The sequence below is a fragment of the Pongo pygmaeus genome, chromosome 3 (assembly GCF_028885625.2).
Source record: "Pongo pygmaeus isolate AG05252 chromosome 3, NHGRI_mPonPyg2-v2.0_pri, whole genome shotgun sequence".
Taxonomy (NCBI): domain Eukaryota; kingdom Metazoa; phylum Chordata; class Mammalia; order Primates; family Hominidae; genus Pongo; species Pongo pygmaeus.
Window position 1 is genome coordinate 183,803,493 of NC_072376.2, and position 22,826 is coordinate 183,826,318.

At 35.1% G+C, this 22,826-nt stretch overlaps 1 pseudogene; it reads right to left on the reverse strand.

Annotated features, from left to right (window-relative positions):
• Window positions 1–19,938: 19,938 nt before the first annotated feature.
• On the reverse strand, window positions 19,939–22,585 carry LOC129034630 (heat shock protein HSP 90-alpha-like; annotated as a pseudogene).
• Window positions 22,586–22,826: the final 241 nt, after the last annotated feature.

Genomic DNA, 22,826 nt, shown 5'->3' on the forward strand with positions numbered 1-22,826 from the left:
CAGTGATTTAATTTAACACAAGTTTCTTTGGTATTTGCATACACAGATTGTATTATTTATAATTAACTTCCCTAGTCATGTATTTTCAGCTTTCCAAATCCCTCAGTAAGTATCCTTCTGCCTTGTTGAAAAGTTCTGTTACATATGACAGCACCAATGTGGCATTTAAATGTGACACTCATTTTAATGTGACACTCATTCTTCAAATAATACACACAAAGTGACGTACAAGAAGACCATCTACTTTGTGTCCCCTGTCACCTCTGCCTGTGGCTCCCATAGATTAGAGACTCTAGGGCTGAACTTTCCACTCTATCACACTGAGAACATGTTCTTTTTTCCAATTAATTTTCATGTAAAAAATGAGATAAATGATCTCTTTTTAAATGTTTTTTTTTTGGTTGTTGCTGTTCCTAGAAAACAATTTACTGTTTGTTTTGATTATATTCAATGAACCTGTATGGGATTGAAATTTGCTCGAAACGCTACTTTGAAAACAAAAGAAAAAAAGGAGATTTCAATACCTCAACTCAGAGTAGATTTTAGTGGATACTGTCTCAGTGTATTGTGACTCTCCATTCCATCATAAAGCTATTAATTTGCTCTATTAAAAAAAACTGTTAAAATACAAAATATAGCCAGTTTCTCTTTCTCCTTAATTATGTGCCTACACATAGCTCCAACATCATGTTGAATCAAGCTTGAAATTTTGTTTCTTTTTTTTACTATATTGATGAGAAAATATGGTCACTATTTTTATCTCATGTCTTATTTCAGTGCATTTCTGTTATTACTGCTTTTCATTTCAGCAACCACTGTAGACTCTGAGAGTCACCTATATCAATACATTTTATATTTCCAAACATATTGTTCCCAAGTCGTTTGAGAAGATATGAAAATATGCTTCTTTAGCTTGTTCCATGATAAGATATCTTCCCGTTGTCAACTACTAAGACACAAATCCAGGCCAAATTGAAAATTTGTCTGACAAGAGGTAAATGTATTAATCACATTCTCTTAAAACTTGTTTGATGCAAATGAATGATTTTGAAGTACTCCAACTATTTCAATGACTATTAGTAAATATTAGAAAAGAAAATGTGAGTAATTCAAGTAATCTGGCTGAAACTTTGTTCCAAACTGGAATTTGAGCAAATTACAGTCTCAAAGGATAAGTAGTGTTAATTTTTCATGTTTACCCTGGAAGTTCCCAATTAAATAAATAGACCATTACAATAAAGACAATAGAAGACTCTTAATTAAACATAAAGGACAATTGACCCTTATAGGTTACATATGACAATATTTTAGTAATCAATGTCCCAGTTTGTCTGGGACTTTTCCAATTTTAGCAGTGATAGTCACAATTCTTGGAAACTACTCAGACCTAAGCAGATTGGAATGCTTGGTATTTCTGTAATGAGGTCATTAAATTTAATTAAAGCTATCTAGTCTATTATATTTGAAAAGATGCAACTATGTTTTAAGATAAGTAAGAATATTAAATTCATATTAATTTAAAAATATTGACTGCACAGTCAATCAAGTTTACTTCAAATCATCTGTTTTAAGAAGTAATTTTGGCCAGGCACGGTGGCTCACACCTGTAATCCAAGCACTTTGGGAGGCCAAAGTGGGCGGATCACGAAGTCAGCAGATCGAGACCATCCTGGCCAACATGGTGAAACCCTGTCTCTACTAAAATACAAAAAAAAAAGTTAGCTGGGCGTGGTGTTGGGTGCCTGTAGTCCTAGCTACTCAGGAGGCTGAGGCAGGGGAATCACTTGAACCCAGGAGGCAGAGGTTGCAGTGAGCCGAGATCACGCCACTGCACTCCAGCCTGGTGAGAGAGTGAGACTCTATCTCAAAAATAAAAAACAAAAACAAAAAGTGATTTTGTTAATGAAAAACTATGCTTTGGGTATTAAACAAATAAATCTGAAGTTGTAACTAAAATAGATTTGAAAACACTTATGTAGTAAAATAACAAACATTAATTGATTCGACTGTGTTCTAAACCCCTTGTTAGGCTCTAAAATAGTAACGTAAATAAAAATGTAATCCTTTCTCTCTAGGAGATTGTAGCTCCAAGTTTCTATGGAAACAATTTTCAATGTTAATATTCAGAGTATATAATTAATTTTATACTTATGTGTTCATAATGTTCATAACTAGTTATAGTCAGCAAAGACTGATGGTTTTCTTTTTGTTAGAAATATAGTGAAACTATATATTTTCATCATCTACATTTTAGACAAAATAAGCTTATTCTTTTGGAAGCAAGAGTTATTTGGGCCAATTAAATATCATCGTACCAATTAAATACCAGTTTTCAGAAAGTAATACATAATTGTATGCTTGTGTGCATGAATCAGAAACATCCCCTTAAAGTAAAAAAGTAAAAAAAATACGAGGAATATGCAAATATCTGAGAAATAGCCTAAGGAACTAGCAGGTGCACCTGTAAGATGGTTATTTTTCTAGTCTTTTTATAAGATATTTGATATTTGGATGGCACTTTGTCTTGCAATAATGCTAAAAACCTTTGTTTGATTTCCAGATCAACCAAAGAAACCAATTTTGCACATAACACAGACAAAAATTTTACATTGGCAGTCAAGAGAACATATTTTGTAATTCTAGTGGTAAAGAAGGACACATTAATAAAAACATGTTTAGGGTTTCTCTACTTGCAATCAGTGTGATATTTTGACAATGTAGATTTGATCATGTCACTTCTCTACACATACACATCACACATGTACATACTCTCACACATGTTCAAAGTTGAAACTCAATATTGGATTCTCATTGCTTTAAAGATTAAGACCAAAATCTTCCCCATATCCTAAAAGCTCCTGAATAGTGTGCCATGAGCTTTATCCCATGAGATTCTCAATAGCATCTTCTAACTTCAGCTACACTGGCCTTCTTCCTCCATGTTACACATTCTTTTCACTCTTTCTAGAAAGTTCAGAGCCCTCTCTTTCCTAGATTATAGTTAGTTATCCCTCAGGTCTCAATTTAAGCTTTGCTTACCTGAGCCCCAAATCCAGGTTAGATTTATTTGCGTATATTGTTTCCTAGAACCCTGCCTCATGACTTTATAGCATTTGCCTCAGATTGTTTTTGTGAATTCATTAGTAGCAATATTTGATTAATATCTCTTTTCTGCACTGGTCGGTATGCTCCATGAGGTCAGAGGCCATGTCTGGTTTTGTTCACCACTGTATACCCCTAGCCTAGTACAGTGCCCTCATTATTTGATAAATAAATATTTAAATCAAAGATTTGTTTTATATACTGGCATTTGAGACAAAGTGTATTAATTATTAAAGGATGGCAAAGAAGATGAAAATAACTTCAAAAAGAACAACAGGAGAGTGTTAGGGTTTTAAAAGTTAATATAATTTGCTTCTTGTTACGTATGATTTTGCTTCAAAACTCATGACTTTCCTTTTTATTGCTACAGGTAGGTACCCACCACCCCACTAACATTTGTGAGTCATAATTGAGATGATTATTTTTCTCAAAAATGTCTAACGAGAGGGAGGTGAGAAACATTTTCAAGTAATTGGATAATAATCAGAAGTGGGAGGAGTTGATTTAGCAGGATGTGTATTTGTATCTCATAAGAATTTGGGTAAATCAATATTTGCTAATCTGAGAGTGGTTGGAGATCAAAGAAAGTTGCATGGAGGTGGAGGTGAGAAGAGTGACACAAAGTCAGGTGATTCCCTGAGTCAGTTAACACACAACTTCATAATACTCCCCTGAGCTGGAAGGAGCAAATTGTGAGTTAGGACGGGAAGCAGTGAATAGGTTGCCCCTCATTTGTACAGATCTTAGGGAAATCAACTAGGATTAAAGTTTGTTTTGATAATCAGGTGTGTGTGTGTGTATGTATATATATACATGTATATAATAAATCTGTATGTTTTATAAGTTGATTAAATTAACGATTGACCAAATGAATTGCTATGTGTTTTGTTCATAAAAACATAACACCATGTTCCATATAAATCCTTGGCACATAAACTGCACTAACACTAAATTAAAAAATTGATACATTTCTGTATTAAAATTGATTAAGTAACTTAGAATTCAGTATGCCTACTTGAATTCCACATAGTGTAGTTTGACTTAATACACAAATAAATGAATAAAATAGAAAGATACTTAAGTGACAGCCCTATTCCCCAAGAAAAATGGATGTCGATGATATTTTTAATGATCGTCACAGATGGAAATTAATGGCTTTCCATAGAATATCATTTCAGGGTTAAATTATAGTGTAATCAAAAATTATTTTGGGCTTATCTAAACTCTCTTGGGGGCATTTTAAGCTCCTATGACTTTATTGGTCATTAGTAAGGATGAAATATAATTGTTATGTGTTCTGTTTATGGTTAATTCTATGTATATTTGGAAGAGGCTTTTGCAATCTTTGGTTTTATATTTTACAGTCCAGGTAAGCTTATGTGTCCAATTTATATTCATGAAATAGCTTCCCTCCTCTTGAATACTTTTGTCACCTTTTTTACAACTCCATTAAGTGTCCACAGAGCCCTTTTAAAATGTGAAAGAAACATAATGCTCATCAGCTTAGACTGGCCTTAAGATTATAATTATTAAAGCTAGGTAATGAGTATGTGCTTCCTCATTTTACTACTGTTGTTTTTGTATACGTATGAAATTTTCCATGGTAAATGTTTGAAAATTTATCAGCAGAGCCTATTAGGTAAAGGCCGAGCATGAATGCATGTACATGTGTGAGGTGGTCGTGGGAGGGGGTGAGTAGCTGGTTCTTCAGGTTGTGGATTCAGAGTTAGTGACTGCTTCTTGGAACTCCCATAACTCTGCTTCATTGATTCTGGATGGTGTTAGTGAAAGTAAATTTTGCCCAACTAAGTTTTGCTCCAGAAGAACGTGTTGCTTAAAATCTCCTGGTCTCATTATTTTTTATCTGTAACTACTTATTTGATTCCAGTAAGTACCTGAAGAGGGCAGCTTATCACCTAACAATTTTTCTAGGCATTTGCAAGTCATATGCCTAGTAATACTACTTGCATACACTATGTCATCCACCAGGGCACAACATTAGTCAAGCCTCTTTTACACACTCTTTCTCTAGCCAAGGTTGTACAGACATGCTCCACATGATATTTTGATCAACAATGGGTCACTTAGATGCCAATGGTTCCATAAGATTATAATGAAACTGACGAGTTCCTATTGCTTAGTGACACTAGCCATTGTAATGTTGTGGCTGAATTGCTTTTTTTTAAATAAATGTAGTATAGTTTTAGTGTACAGTATTTGTAAAGTCTACAGTAGTGTACAGTAATGTCCTAGGCCTGCACGTTCATTTATCCCTCATTCACAGGCTCACCCAGTGCAACTTCCAGTCCTGCAAGCTCCATTCACAGTAAGTGTACTATACAGGTATATCATTTAAAAAATCTTTTGTAGCATATTTTTATTGTTTCTGTTCTGTTTAGATATCTTTAGATACACAAATACTTGCTATTGTATTACCGTTGTCTACATTAGGAGTAATAGGTTGTACTGTATAGCCTAGGCGTGTAGCATGGTGTACTATCTAGGCTTGTGTTGTGTACACTCTATGATGTTTGCACAGTGGCAAAATCACCTAACAAAGCATTTCCCAGAACATGTACTCATCATAATATGATGCATAAACTGTAGTTTAATGGAGAAAACATTCACTAGGAGTCAGGAAACCTGGGTTTTTAAGATTTTGTTGGCCAGGCGCTGTGGCTCACTCTTGTAATCCCAGCACTTTGGTAGGCCAAGGCAGGTGGATCACGAGGTCAGGAGTTCAAGACCAGCCTGGCCAAGATGGTGAAGCCCCGTCTCTAATAAAAATACAAACAAAATTAGCCGGGCATGGTGGCGGCACCTGTAATCTTCAGGAGGCTGAGGCAGAGAATTGCTTAAACCCAGGAGGTGGAGGTTGTAGTGAGTCGAGATCACGCCACTGCACTCCAACCTGGGAGACAGAGTGAGACTCTATCTTAAAGATATATATAAATAAATAAAAATAAATAAAAAAATAAAATTATTTGTTAGCCCTAGATGATTAAGAAAAATTCACATACCCATGTTTCTTGGCTCACTAAAAATTCGTGAGGCCTAAACTCATATCTACAGGTCACACCTCTCGTTTATTTCTTATTAACCCTTTCCCATTCCTAGATGTTCTCACACTTCAGACCTCCTTTTATTTGGGCTCTCACCAATACAGACATTCTTCTTTAATGAGAACGCCAGGTCCTGGATTGCAAATTCTTTCAATTGTCATTGTCTTCCCCTTTATGAATCAATGTCTTCAGTGTGTCTGCATCATTCTCCTTTCCCTTTTTCCCCACTTGTCTGTGACTTTGCTCACATTTTCTCTGCCTGAATTTCTCTACCACAATTTGGTTACTTGGCAGAATCCTGGTTTTTACTTTAGTCACAAGCAGAGGTCAGTGGTTACAAAATGTATTCATCTGTTCCTACGGATGGAATCAATGACTCAGCCATCTCTGTTCCCATAGCACTAGCTTCAGAGCTCTATCAGAGTGGAGTTTTGTAAAGTGATTGTTTTCATTTGCTTCATTGATTAGGCTGCTCCTCCTCCTAAATGATGGGTTCCTTGAGGGAAGCACATCTTTTCTAATTTGTATCCCTAATTCCAGTGCACAGAACGTGGGCCATTGTAATAGGCACTTAGTAAATTTTAATGAGAATTGAAATATTTTTCACCTCTGCCTGAGGAAAAACTAAAAACATAGTGCCTCTTATCCAAAATAATAATAATAATAATCTCTCTATTTATGTTCTTGATTCCATTTCTTTCCACATTTTAAAACACATTGCTTTTATAGATTATCCTTTATTTTGTTTGCATTTTCTCTTTTCTACTGGCTTTTGTTTCTTGTTCAAGAAATCCTCACATCCTGCCATTCAGGGGCTTCTCACTTCCCAAACCTGAAACCCCTAGTTCCAGTTGTGCGTTGACTCACTCATGTTTTTTCTCTCCCTTCTGCCATTCTCCGTAGGTTCTCATAATGCTTCCTGACAAATGCCTGAGTGCTGGGCCAGCAGAGGCATGTCTGGGAAGAGGAAAGGAGGGGGAAACAGGCAATTTCCACCACTCACTCCTCCAAACACCTCCCAGATTTCTGAGATTCTCTTTCTCCATTTTTTCAAGCACAGTGTTTTTGTCTTCTTCTGAATGCTCTTCTTCTTACTATAAAAAGAGTTTTTTTCAGAAAATAAAAAAATCCCAAACACTTTGTCTTCAGCTGTCCTCTCTCTTTTTTTTACACCAAAAAAAAAGTTTTGGTGATATTACCTGCTCTGAAGATGTTTTTCAGTCCATATGGATCATTCCAAAATCTAGCTTTCTAACCACTGTCTATTTTGTATGTCCTCTATCTGCTTTTCCAACCTCTTATTATATAAATGGATCTCCACTTGAATGAATAGACTACATTGTCAATACATCAGACTTCAGGCCAAGAATTAAACAAGTCATCTTTTCTCCCCAAACTGTTTTTTTCCTGCTATTGGTGTTATCTACTTCTGTTAAAGACTCTACCTTTTTCTTTTATCTTTGACTCTAGATTTCTACTCTCTTAATCCTAAATTCAGTATGTTGCTAAATGTAATCAACTCTACTGCGTCTATATCTTTTGTTTCTAGCCTCTTCTTTCCATGGTGGTTGTCAAATGCTAAAGTATGCCCTATGTTACCACAAAGTAAAATCATCTACCCAGTTCTAGTTTCTCCGTGATACAAAACATTCCTCATAGCTTTTACAGATCGTTCTTCCCAAACCACAGTTTATAGAAAGCAATTCTCCTGATAAAGAGCCAGCAGTGTCCCCTCAACTTGCTGAATTAAGTTTAAACTCCTCTAGCTGGTGTTCATGGCCAGCCACAGGGCAATCTGAGTCTCTTTATAGATTCTTATCGAGTTTTTGCCATTTCTGTGCTCAATGCACTAATCGCATTGGAAAGCTCCATAGACCCTGAAATTGCCCTAAAAGTTCTCTTCCTATCTTTGCTGCTTTTAATTCTTCTACCTGGAAAGATAACCATTTCTTTCAGCCCAGCATAGTGAAAGCCAATCCAGTATTCAAAGCTCATCTACAAGCTTTTTTTTTTTTTAATCCTTTGCTATTTTGCATCTAAGCAGAAGCGATCTCTTTTCTGATCCATCAGAACATCTTGTTTGCTCTTTTTTTGTGACAATCTATGTCATGTTTTCTGTTGTTTACTGATACTTGTGTTTCATCCTCTCCTATTATTATAAACTACTTAGAAGCAGAACTTATGCCTTACTTATGTTTTATTTCTTGCACATAGTAAGTGCTCAGTGAACATCATTGGATTGACGTAAAGTAGCTGTAGGACTCTTGGTCAACGGCTTAACCTCTGAGATGCACTTTCTTCATCTGTAAAACCAGGAGGTCTCAGTCTAAAGTCTCTTTTAGCTGTTTAATCACTCCAAGGGTTTTTTGGAATTCTGGACTGTAGGTTAGAAAGAAGAATTTTCACAGACATTATAAACTTTTTAACCGATTTCTCCTCCTGAAGTTATTACTTTAAGAGAGGTTGAAAATGGAGAGGGCTAGTGTTTAATGACATGACACTTGATCGACATTTCTTACCCAGTTTTTGGGTATGAAGACTTCTGGAACATTCTTGGAATAATAAGATTATAAAGTCCTAGAGCTATTGGAGCTGAACTTTGTATCTGTTTTTTAATTGCTGAAATGGTTAATAACAATATAGCAATATTTATTGAGTACTACATTGCCAGACAGTGTGTGGTAAATTATTCACAATTATCTTATTATTTCTTACAACGAAGTGTACAGTAGGTACTATTATCCTCGTTTCATAAAGAAATTTCAGAAGAGAGTTTAGTATTTTATAAGCATCTAGTAAATTCTGTGACTATGTTCCTTATATGTAGTTTGATCTTATTCTCATAAACCTTGCTGGACATTCTGTTTTTATTGCTTGCCTTTTCCTTACTGGTTTTTTAACTTAATCTTACTAATTTTAAAATTTTTACTTATCTTTCATATGAAAAAATAATGCAAATTTATTTACTTTGAAAGCCTGTAAATTTTGACAAGTGAAAATTTGGACCTTAATTAACCTGAAGTCATACATTGCTCTACAAAAGCATTCAAATGTCAATATGTGATCCATGGCCCACTGGTAGGTCTTGGTGAGAGTGGAAAATGTCTCGAACTGATCAGAACTTATCAAGTCTCTCAGCTTCTGTCAAACAATGGCAGGAGGCCACTGATGCTTTTGCACCAACCATTTTTAGGCAAATTTCAGTTATCTGTCCATCTGGCAAACTCATTGAACTTCTCCTAGGATGGGAACAAAATAACATTTTCCTAAGTGTCTAAGTCATGCTGTTGCTAATGGCACGTAGGCGACTAAAACTAGGGAGATAGCCTTCGGAGTTGTGCTCTTCAGATCAAAAGCAAGCACATATCATATTCTATATTTAATACCTATTATGTGCCAAACTTTAATCTAGGTACTAGGGATACAATAATGAAGAAAACTCTGCTTTCAGAGAGCATATTATTTTTCCTTTCTTTCTTCTTTTTGGGACAGAGCCTCACTCTATTGCCAGGCTGGAGAGCAGTGGTGATCTTGGCTCAGTGCAGCCTTGACCTCCAGGGTTCAAGCAATCCTCCCACCTCGGCCTCCCTAGTACCTGGGACTACAGGCATGCACCACCACACCTGGCTATTTTTGTATTTTTTGTAGAGATGAGGTTTCACCATGTTGCCCTGGGCTAAAACTTCTGAGATGAAGTGATCCACCTACCTCAGCCTCCCAAATTGCTGAGATTACAGGTGTGAGCCACCATGCCTGGCCGTATCCTCTTATCAGGAGGAGGCAAACAACAGCCAAGTCAAGATTAATTTCAGATAGTGATAATGCTCTAAAGAGAATAGAAGAGCTTGATATTATCAGGGAAGATGCTCAGCAATTATGCACCAAGACAGCCATACCTGTTTGTATAGCCTGTGTCCCTTCTGATTGATGCTTATGCTTTACAGATTATTAAATGGTTTTTAATACCGCTTCTGCATGTGACAGTGAGTGACCAGGGGTGTGGTCACATTGATTGAGAAGACAGATCTCACTGAGGAGAGACTTTTAATTGACATCTGGCTAACAAGAAGGAAGTGACTGAGGGAAATAGACAACAGCTGGCTCTATTCATGTGAAGATAGTGGGACAAGTTCATGAAAAGTCTCTTTGGAAAGCAAAAGCTTGGCCTTTCTGGGCAAGAAAAAGAAGACCCGACTGGAACATCTTGTGTAGAGGACAGTGGAAGGAGCTAAAATCAGATAAGTATTAAAAGTGTACATTACGGAAGAACAATTATCTGTGCTTATGGTCAATATTTTGCTGAAGCAGTAAGGAATGTTCTGATGTGAATCTATTGTTAATGTATCAGCAGTTGGCATATGGGGAAGTATGCAAAAATGTTTTAAAAAACATTGTTCTAGTCCTTTTATGAATAAGTTAGTGTTTTTTTTTTAAACCTATGATTGGATAAAGATGTTTGGGATCAATAACAAGTAGCAATCATTCTATTTGTCACAAGTAGTATTTTGATGTGCAAATAAAAAGGATGCATGTAAATATCACACAAATACTGTTTTCATAAGTCAATAGTTGGCAATATGCCCAATCTTGATTTAATGTTCAATAAATAGAAAACATTGTGAATGTGGGTATTCATGACGATTAAATATCTGACTTTTCAGATTGCTATGCAAAGATATGTTAGAATTGAAGACAAGACTCAATTTTTCCCTCTGAACTACAGTAGTTGTCAAGGGGAAATTACTTCTGGGAGCTTTACAAATGAGGGCTAAGATTGTTTTTTAATTAAAGATTCACAGCACCAATAAAAGATTAAGTTCTGTTGGTCTCATTTCAGGCACTTTTGCTCTGTAACATATCTCAGAAATACTTTCAATAAGATTAAGGTTTATTGCTCTGATTTTGGTCACTTTTGCTTTAAGACACATCTTAGAGATACATTTAATAACTTGATGTGATGGTTAATACTGAGTGTCAACTTGATTGAATTGAAGGATGCAAAATATTGATCCTGGGTGTGTCTGTGAGGGTGTTGCCAAAGGAGATTAACATTTGAGTGAGTGGACTGGGAATGGCAGAGCCACCCTTAATCTGGGTGGGCACCATCTAATCAGCTACCAATGCAGCTAGAATATAAAGCAGGCAGAAAAATATGAAAAGACTAGACTGGCCTAGCCTCCCAGCTTACATCTTTCTCCCATGCTGGATGTTCCCTGCCCTTGAACATCAGACTCTGAGCTCTTCAGTTTTGGCATTCGGACTGGCTTTCCTTGCTTCTCAGCTTGCAGAGGGCCTGTTGTGAGACCTTGTGATCGTGTGAGTAAATACTTAATAAATTCCCCTTTATATTCTTATACCTATCCTTATCCTATTAGTTCTGTCTCTCTAGAGAATCCTGACTAATATACTTGAATAGTCTATACACATTATTTTAGTGGCAATGTGATGTTAATATTGATGACAAGAAGATTTCTTAAGAAGTCTAAATTAGTTCATACAGCTAGATTTCCAAGAATGTGATTTTTTTCAGCTTTCAAATTTCTTCTTTGCTTGTCAGTTAAATAAATGAATGATATATTCTTTGATAGATTATAAAAGCCATATTTAAATGCTGTAATAAACATGAAGAAATACACACACACAAAAAAACAACTAGAAATGTACTTCCTACCATGTTCCTACATCACCATACCATTGCTTTTAAATGTGCTGCACTAATCAGTTGAGCATCTTTTAGCACACAGGACATTGTATTCAATATGAAATCTCCCAATAATTTCTAGGCCTATGTTTAATCCAAATATCAAGAACTGTAAGGCAGAGGCATGAAACATTAAAACTGTTTGCTAGTTAAGAACTTCTCATTTGGTAGTAATAAAGAAGGCTACAGTAACCAAAACAGCATGGTACTGGTACCAAAAGAGAGATATAGACCAATGGAACAGAACAGAGCCCTCAGAAATAATGCTACGTATCTACAACTATCTGATCTTTGACAAACCTGACAAAAACAAGAAATGGGGAAAGGATTCCCTATTTAATAAATGGTGCTGGGAAAACTGGCTAGCCATATGTAGAAAGCTGAAACTGGATCCCTTCCTTACACCTTATATAAAAATTAATTCAAGATGGATTAAAGACTTAAATGTTATACCTAAAACCATAAAAACCCTAGAAGAAAACCTAGGCAATACCATTCAGGACATAGACATGGGCAAGGACTTCATGTCTAAAACACCAAAAGCAATGGCAACAAAAGCCAAAATTGACAAATGGGATCTAATTAAACTCAAGAGCTTCTGCACAGCAAAAGAAACTACCATCAGAGTGAACAGACAACCTACAGAATGGGAGAAAATTTTTGCAGTCTACTCATCTGACAAAGGGCTAATATCCAGAATGTACAATGAACTCAAACAAATTTACAAGAAAAAAACAAACAACCCCATCAAAAAGTGGGCGAAGGATATGAACAGACACTTCTCAAAAGAAGATATTTATGCAGCCAACAGACACATGAAAAAATGCTCATCACTGGCCATCAGAGAAATGCAAATCAAAACCACAATGCGATACCATCTCACACGTGTTAGAATGGCAATCATTAAAAAGTCAGGAAACAACAGGAGGTGGAGAGGATGTGGAGAAATAGGAACACTTTTACACTGTTGGTGGGACCGTAAACTAGTTCAACCATTGTGGAAGACAGTGTGGCGATTCCTCAGGGATCTAGAACTAGAAATACCATTTGACCCAGCCATCCCATTACTGGGTATATACCCAAAGGATTATAAATCATGCTGCTATAAAGACACAAGCATACATACGTTTATTGCGGCACTATTCACAATAGCAAAGACTTGGAACCAACTTAAATATCCAAGAATGATAGACTGGATTAAGAAAATGTGGCACATATACACCATGGAATACTATGCAGCCATACAAAACGATGAGTTCATGTCCTTTGTAGGGACATGGATGAAGCTGGAAACCATCATTCTCAGCAAACTATCACAAGGACAAAAAACCAAACACTGCATGTTCTCACTCATAGGTGGGAATTGAACAATGAGAACACATGGACACAGGAAAGGGAACATCACTCACAAGGTCCTGTTGTGGGGTGGGTGGAGGGGGGAGGGATAGCATTAGGAGATATACCTAATGTAAATGACGATTTAATGGGTGCAGCACACCAGCATGGCACATGTATACATATGTAACAAACCTGCACGTTGTTCACAGGTACCCTAAAACTTAAAGTATAATTAAAAAAAAAGAGTAAATGAAGTAGTCAGCTGGATATGGGACCAGTCCATAACTCACAATGTTTATCATTAGTCCTCTGATAAATAAGTTAGTGAAAATTTTCAAACTCTCTCACTGATATAAAATTTTATTATTTAAAAACTTGTGGTAATACTGTTTCTCAATTTATTTAAAATGGGTATCCCAGTTATGCAGTAAAGACGCATTAATTTGTCCACAAATGAGAAACTCTGCTCTATAAAATATGATTTTTTGCTGCAAATGAGATTTTTCTGAGTGCACAGAGAAGACTGACTTAAAGTTTAGAAATGATAGTTAATTGGAAAGAGTTTATTACCTTAAAAATAATGAGTTAAGAGTCCATTAATTTTTAAGTCTTTTCTATAATTAGATTTAGATTTATGGTAAAGCAATTATTATTGCATCAAATAGATGGTTTGAGCCTTGCTATTGTCAATTGAATGAATGTTTTTAAAAGTAAACTTTTTTATCTTTTTTAATATTAATTGAGTTTTCACGTGTACTCTGCAGGTTGATGCTGCCATACAAAAGCACTGCTTTCTGCATATAGACACTATTACATGAAGATTAGAAGTTAATATTTGAATACTTCCAAAAATATAAAATTCAGTTAAAGAAAAAAAAATTATCAACACTCCAAGGAAGAAATCAGTGAAATCTGTCATGTAAGGCATTCTACAGGGCAAATGACCTTGTTTCTTCAATAAATCAATGATAGTAAATAAATAAATAAATAAATAGATAAAGAAGGCTGCTAAGGAACAAAGAAGACTTAAAAGAATTCATGATCAAATGCAATGTGTAGATCTTATTTAGATCCTGGTTCAAAGAGAACAACTATAATAATGATTATTGACATAATCAAGAACATTTGGGCATATAGTGATGATATTAAAAAATTAGGACTACTTTTATTTTGTATGAAAATAGCATGATGGTGATGTTAAAAATTAGTTTCTATTTTTTAAAGTAGAATATAGATGTATTCATAGGTAAAATGACAAGATATATAGGCTTTATTTTAAAATCTCCAGGAAAAGAATTAGAGGAGAGTGAGTAAGCCTAGACATGAAAAATATTGATAGATGTTGCAGCTGAGTGAGTGGTACATGAGCTTTTGTTATATTATTATCTTAATAGGTTTGGGCTAGTGTAACAAAATTCCATAGATTAGGTGGCTTATATGCAGCAGACATTATCATTCACAATTATGAAGTCTGGGAAGTCCAAGATCAAGCCCTTCATCTTGTTTCTTTTGTACACATTATTTTGTTTTTTGAGATTCACTCACATGTTTATCTGTAATTCCATCATTTTTATAGTTATATAACATAAATTTTGTTGCTATAGACATTCTTACGCATGTGACTTGGAACATACAGGCCCAATTTTCTGAAGGTTTTATACTCTATAATACAATAGCTACTTTATTGAATATGCTGTTCTTTAACATAGATGCTTAGCTCACTTTTATTTGTCTTTCTACTTTTAAAATGTATGCATTAAAACATTGTCTTAGCTTCAGCCCACTTATTTTGTAAATGCGGCTTTTATTATTTTTGAGTTCAAAATGTTTCTAATTTTTATTACTATTTATTCTTTGTCCTGATTTTGAAAAGCATTTCTTTAAAAAATTGAAATCTAACACATTAACACATGTACACAAAAACGTGCACAAATCATAAGTATTATAGCAAAAATGAAAAGACTTATAAATTTACCACTTTGAAGTTCCTCTCATCTCCCTTCCAAGGCCAAGAGTAGCATAGGGCAGAAAGGTGTGTAAGGCATTAATTTTAAGAAGACAGTTACTCACAGGGTTGTGCATGTACAAAGTTGGCACTTGCAGGCACTTGTATGAATGTGAGAGTGAGTATCTCCTTAAATTTTGCCTCCTGGCTATCTCACTCTCCTGATCCCAGTTCAGGATATGGAAGCCATAAGCAGGACATAAATGAATGAGCATTGCTCTGTTCCAATAAAGCTTTACTTGCAAAACCAAGCAGTGGGCCAGATTTTGACTGCAGACTCTAGATCGCTGATGTCTGACCTAAATTCCTTTACTGACCTACATAGCAGCTTACTAATTCTCTCTTCAGCTTCATCTAATCTGTTGTTAATCCCATTGGTTTAATTAGTATATTTTTAATTTCTAGATGTCTATTTGATATTTTTTTCAAATCTGCTGTCATTGTTTTTTACAATTTCTATTTTCTAAAGATTTTTTTAAGATTGCCTTTAATTTTTTTAACTGTGGTGGTTAAAATCAGCATAATGGTTTTATCATCTGTGACCGATGATTCTGAAATCGTTGCAGCTCTATGTTTGACATTTTTGCCATGATACCTGTGTTCTTGTGTGCTTATTTTTCCTTTATCATATGATCCTCAATATCCTTGCAATTTTTTGCAAGGATAAAGATATGTTCATTAACAGCCACGGTTCTCAAAGTGTGGTCCCTGGACCAGCAACATCAACATCACCCGAGAATTTGTTAGAAATATAAATTCTTAGGACTCATCCTAGACTAAATAATTAGAAAGTCTGGGGTTGAGGTCCAGCAATCTGTTTTAATACATGCTCCACATAAGTCTGATTTACGTTCCAGTTTGAGAACTGCTGCTTTAAAGAAGATGCTCAAAGTTTACTAAGTGTCTAGAGTATCTGGGATGTGGTTAAATTCACATCTTGAGTTTTTTGGGCCTCTCAGATGATGTCAATGTGGGTGGCTAATGTTGACTTGAGTGGCAAACTTGTCTTGAGGGTGCAGCCCCTATGGCCTCAGATTAATGTGAGGAGAATGTCCTATCAGATGCCTGTATCCTGAGTGGACTCTGAAATTTGATTGTTCCTCCTCTCATTTCATATACCCCCTCTAACCGAAGTTCAAATTTCAAAGAGTGACAACAACTTCAAATAAAAAGAGCTTTTGTGCCACTTTTTCCTCTGGATTCAAACTTGCCCTTCAGTTCTGGTAATTCAGTTCTTCCCTTCTGACTAGTAATACCTTATTTTGTTAGCTTCTTAATGTCTTTAAGGTGATTTTTTTTTTGTATTTTATCCAACAATTTCAGTTTGCTTTCAAGGAGTTAGTTCCAATTTCCTAGCCTGCCATTATAGAAAATGATCTCATGCAGGCATTTCTAGGATTAGCTTGTTTTCTTCTAAAACATGATAGAAAACAAAAAATTTACCTTAGTGGGGACATGGCACTGATTTGAAACATTCTTAAAATGCTTACCTTCTGACTTATGCCTCAACTAAGTACAGATTTACTTTCCAGTAAAGCCTGTTGGCCTTGTTGAAACTGCTCTCTGTGGATGTTGAAAGTTCTTTTGCTTCACACATTTATCATAAGTGTTTGAATGTGATGCAGCAATTGCCTGAGACTTAACATTAATCTTTGAGAGTTCATTCATATACTTATTATAAGAAATATTCATATTGGCAGAAAGTGGATCAATCTGAGGTGGAATGTTGCTATAAGGAAGTGAATTTATTGACTGTTGGATGAAAATAACATATTTATGCAAAATGATTCTGTAAAGCAACATATGCTGTTTGCTTTAAGAGATGTATTCACACAAGAGTGTAGACAGAGAAATAAGTGAAGTTAATTTAAGATTCCAAACCTTCTCACCAGGACTTTTTTAATGATAATGTGAAAATATTGTTTTTTGCATGGACAGATATTGAAACTGCATAAAGCCACCACAATCTGCAGCTGACCTGATGGTATTTAAACTAACTGATGGATTCTGGTGAGGGGCATGTAGATTCTACTGAAAGGAAACCAAATATAATTCTCTGGAGAAATTTGGATTAAAATGAAATCTTCTCTGCTTCTCTGTGTTTTTTTAAAGATTGTTTTGTACTTTGAACATACTGCGTTCAGACAACTAAAATAAATGCAAAGGAGCCTGGAAAACTCACTAGCAGTTACACTAGAAGCAGAATGTGGCAATTATACTACAGGAGGAGAGAATTTAAAATATTACCTCAGAAAATTTACCAGGATATTGTGATTAGCAATCAAACTGTGACTTCTTTTTTTAATCTAATTATAATCTGCATCTTCAAGATATTGTTTTATTAGTTATTACAGTGCAGGAAAGCATGGCAAAAGACTGATCTTGTCTGCAACATATTTGTGGTAATTTCTATAAAATGAATCTGAGAGTGAGTTTGTTTATAACCTCAGGTGATATGATTTCCAGGTCTTCCAAAATTGTTTCTTCAGTTTTTTCTTAATTCCATAGTCAAATTTGGATATCTGTGATATAAGTTGTAAGACAACTCAAGAGCCTAAAATTCCCATAAGTTTCTACTGGTTTAGTGAGCAACGTGTCTGAGAGAAATTGGCTCTCTTAAAAAGCTCAAAAACGTGTATGCTCGACTACAACAGCATTACAAAATTCTTTATATTAGAACATATTTTAAGACCTCAACATGTCATTGGGCCCCTTGAGATATTTATGTGCTCTTGTGCTGCTCACTAAAAATATACAAGTTGATCTATAGGATAAATTGTTCAAAAGCTTGCAGCTACATTTACTGCTTAATATCACCACACAGAACTGCCTTTCTTTCATTTCTTATATCCCAAAGTAAATGTGGGTAAAGTAGAAAACAGGGAATAAAATCATTTTTTCCTTGTTCAATCTACGTACCTAGACTGTTTTTAGCCAGTTGCTTCCTTATCTCCTTCTGCTTTGAATGTCTTACCTTGTTGTTCCCTTCAAAAATCACCTACTATGTATCTAATCCTATGCAAAAAATCTAAAGACCCTCATTCTTCCTTTGAGGAGCTCGATCTAATAGCTACTTAGAAGACAAATGAGTATGTAGTATTGCTTCACAATAGAAATATGGGCAATGATTTGTAGGAATTTATATAATTGGAGTGAGGATTCGTACTATACAAAGGTGCAATTTTTAATTTGAAGAATATTGTTTTCTTATAAATACCGGGGCCCATCAATAGGATTTATAACGTATATATAATGAAATTAAGGTAAAAGTAGACATAGAATCACATAGCAGATTAACTGGGGACCTGGAAAAAAATTTGATGAGCAATACATCAATATAACTCCCAATCCACCAACCAATGTTCCCAGGTGAGCCCTGAAGCTCTTGGTATGATGGGGCCTGCGGATAAGCAGCTAATTGAGCAAGGCCAAATCTTCCCTCTTCTTGTATCATAATATCTGCCTGTATTTGTCCCAGTACTGGCTATCACAGAATGAAAGTATGGTGAACATGAAGTGATACTTTTAATAGAATTATAATAACAATTGTCATAACCCTATATGTTATAAAGGTATTTAAAAGACCTAGATATTGGAAGGCACTTTCAGAATATGAGTACTGAAAACCTCCTTAACAATTATTCCACCATTCTTAAACTTATACCTTTGTTTACATAAGAGCCTTGAAGAGCGAAAATGGTCCTGAGAAGGCTGGAAAATAATACTTTGTGCAAACCTGAGTTATTTGTCAATGACTTTTATAAGCAATTATATTAAATCAGCCCTGTTTTTACTATATGTCTAAATTTCAGTTGCACATTTATGTATGAGTTTTGTTTCGTTGTTGGAATAAAACTGCTATGTTATTTAACTTTTCAAAGAAAAATTTGAAGCTGAAATGTATGTAAGGGAAGATTAAAGTTTGAATCTATAGGCTTATTATGCCTAACCGAATGTATTTAGGCATTTGTACTCTGTGGGCAATATTTTTGAGGAATATACTTGTAGGCCTAGAAAATCTCAAGCAAGTGCGTGAAAAATTAACAGTCACAAAAATGTGAGTAACTCAGTTGAAAATTATTTAAAATCAATAGCTTTCCTATCTGCCAGCAATAACTTCTTAGAAAATGTATTAAAAAAGATTCTTAGTAATAAACATAGAAAATAGTTTAAACGACCTATAAATACCTTAACAAGAAATGTATAGGACTTGTATGAGGAAAGCTATATGCTATCACTAAGATACATAAAAGAAATTTAGTAAGAAGTATTTTTTCCTAAAAGGCAAACTGAATATAATAAAAACTTTATTCCTTCTAAAATTAAGTATAAATATAAATACAATACAATTGCAATAAAAATTCCAGCTGAACTACTCCAAAATCTACTGCTAGAAATAATAGGTAAAAATAGCTAAGACATTTTTAAAAGAAGAAACATGATATGAGATTTGCATTAACAGATAATAAAATATCATACTGGCAATATTCAATCAAACTATATGTGGGTAAAATTCATTAAAGGTAAAGACAATTTTCTAATAATAATAGATTATTCAGTATACTCTGTTGGAATGACTGGTTGTATATAAGAAAAAATAAAATTGAAATGGAATGCAAAAATGACTTCACATTAGTTTCTGATAGAGACAATTCACTTTATTAAGAAAATAAGGAGCAGTCCTGTCAATAATATGTCAGTCTTCACTTCTGATAAGACAACTTTAAGATTCATTTCTGGTTTTCCTTCATTCTGGTGCAGTAGCCCTTGAGAGAAACCATCTCATCACCAGAGGCAGATGTGTAGTACATTAACAGCTCTGAAAGCTTCTTCTGATTTTGAGAGTCTTCGTGTATTCCGAGCTTTATGTTTTTAGAGAACTGCTCATCGAACTTCTTGTAGTTCTTTTTATCTTCTGCCAGTTCAGTAAAGAGTTCTAAGCATTTTTTGACCAAATTCTTCCTGATAACTTTCAAAATTTTGCTTTGTTGCAACATCTTACGGGAAATATTTAGAGGGAGATCCTCCGAGTCTACCGCCACTCTAATGAAGTTCAGATATTCAGAGATTAGCTCCTCACAGTTATCCATGATGAAAACTCTGCGTACATACAATTTGATGTTGTTCTTTTTCTTTCTGTTTTCAAACAGGTCAAAAGGAGCACATCATGGGAAAATAGAAGGACTCTGTATTCCAACTGTCCTTCAACTGAAAAATGCTTCACTGACAAGTGATCTTCCCAGTCATTAGTCAAGCTGTTGTAGAATTCTCTGTACTCCTCATTAGTAATATCATCTGGATTTCTGGTCCAGATGGGCTTTGTTTTGTTGAGTTCTTCTTGATCAATGTACTTTTCCTTAATCTTCTTCTTCTTCTTGTCACCATCCTTCTTTTCTTCTTCTTCCTCATCAGAACCAACATCTTCAATTTCAGGTTTGTCTTCGGATTCTTTCTCTCCTTTTGATGTTTAGAAAATTATTTATTACATCTTGTAGGATCTACTTTTTGAAATTTTCATCCCCTGTAGTTGCCAATTCTGCATGTACTAGTCCTCTAGAAATAGGTTAAACTGAAGCAACTTGATGGAAGGAATTCTCCACAGGGCTTGTTTTCCAAAGAAAGTATTGTTTGGAGGAGCAAAGTTATAAGCCTACCTAAGCATATCATAAAGCTGTTCAAAAATAACTCAGACCCAGTCTTGTGGATGGAAATGTAGTGCTCAAGTCACATTCTGCTTAAAGTTGTAACAAATACAGATGAGTTAAAAGAAAAAAAAAGATCCATTTCTGATACAGTGACCTTGGAGAAGATGAAATGCCTCAGTGTGTTTGTTATTAACAAAAATAACAAAGATGAACAAGGACCCAAACTTCTAATAGGGCACTGGGCTTGTCAAAAAGCATGGCCTTAATTTCAGCCTCCACACTCTTCTGTCCCCCAAGACCCTTTTTAGCCAGGGAAATTTGTGTGGTACACGTGAGCCCTGAGAGGGGTGTAGTATATAAGCAAACTATTATTAATAGGATGTTGGCATATCTAAGAAATATTGCAGGTTTGGTTCTAAACCACTACAATAAAGTGACCATTGCAGTAAAGCAAGTCACACACACATTTTTTTTTCCAGTACATATAAAAGTTACATCATGCTATATTGTAGTTTATTAAGACATAATGCTATTATGTCTAAAAAACAATGTACATACCTTAATTAAAAATATATTTTTCCTAAAGAATGTTAACAATTGTCTGAGCCTTCAGGGAGTCATAATCTTTTTGCTGGCGGAGGATCTTGCCTTGATGTTGATGGCTGCTTACAAATCTGGTTGGTGACTGCTGAAGATTGGGGTGGCTGTGGCAATTTATTAAAATAAGACAACAATGAAGCTTGACACATTGACTCCTCCTTTTGAAAAGATTTTTCTGTAGCATGCAGTGCTCTTTGACAGCATTTTATGCACTGTAAAACCTCTCTGAAAATTGGAGTCAGTTCTCTCAAAACTTGCTGCTGCTTTGTCAACTAAATTTATGTAATATTCTAAACCTTTGCTGTCATTTTAATAATGTTCACAGCATCTTCACCAAAAGTGGATTCCATCTCAAGAAACCACTTTCTTTGCTCATCCATAAGAAGTAACTCCTCATCTATTCAGGTTTAATCATGAGATTGCAATGATTCAGTCACATCCTCAGTCTCTCCTAATTCTAGTTCTCTTGATGTTTCCATCACATCTGCAGTTACTTCTTCCACTAAAGTCTTGAACATGTCAAGGTCATCAATGAGGGTTAGAATCAATTTCTTCAGTTAATATTTATGTTTTGACCTTCTCCTATGAATCTCAAATATTCTTCATGGCATCTAGAATCATAAATCCTTTCCAGAAGATTTTCAATTTACTTTACCCAGGTCCATCAGAGGAATCACTATCTTTGGGAGCTACAGCCATATGAATTGTATTTATTATATAATAAGACTTGAAATTCAAAATGATGCCTTGATCCATGGGCTGCAGATTAGATGTTGTGTTAGCAGGCATAAAAACAACAATCACCTACTTGTACATCTTCATCAGAGCTCTTGGTGACCAGGTACATTGTCAATGAACAGTAATATTTTGAAAGGAATCAAATTTTTCCTTCTGAGTAGTAGAACTCAAAAATGGGTATAAAATATTCAGTAAACCATTCTGTTAATAGATGTGCTATCATCCAGGCTTTATTGTTCAATTTATAGAGCACAGGCAGAGTAGATTTAGTATAATTTTTAACCTTAGGATCTTTGAAATAGAAATGGGGCATTAGTTTCACCTTAAAGTTACCAATTGCATCAGCCTCCAGCGAAGGAGTCAGACTATTCTTTGAAGCTTTGAAGCCAGGCATTGACTACTCCTCTCTAGCTATGAAAGTCCTAGGTGGTATCTTTATTTTTTTTTTAACTTTTATTTTAAGTTCAGGGATACATGTGCAGGTTTGTTATATATGTAAACTTGTGTCATGAGAGTTTGTGGTACAGATTATTTCATCACCCAGGTATTGAGCTAGTACCTATCAGTTATTTTTCTGGATCCTCCACCTCCTCCCACCCTCCATGCTCAGGTAGGTCCAAGCGTTTGTTGTTCCG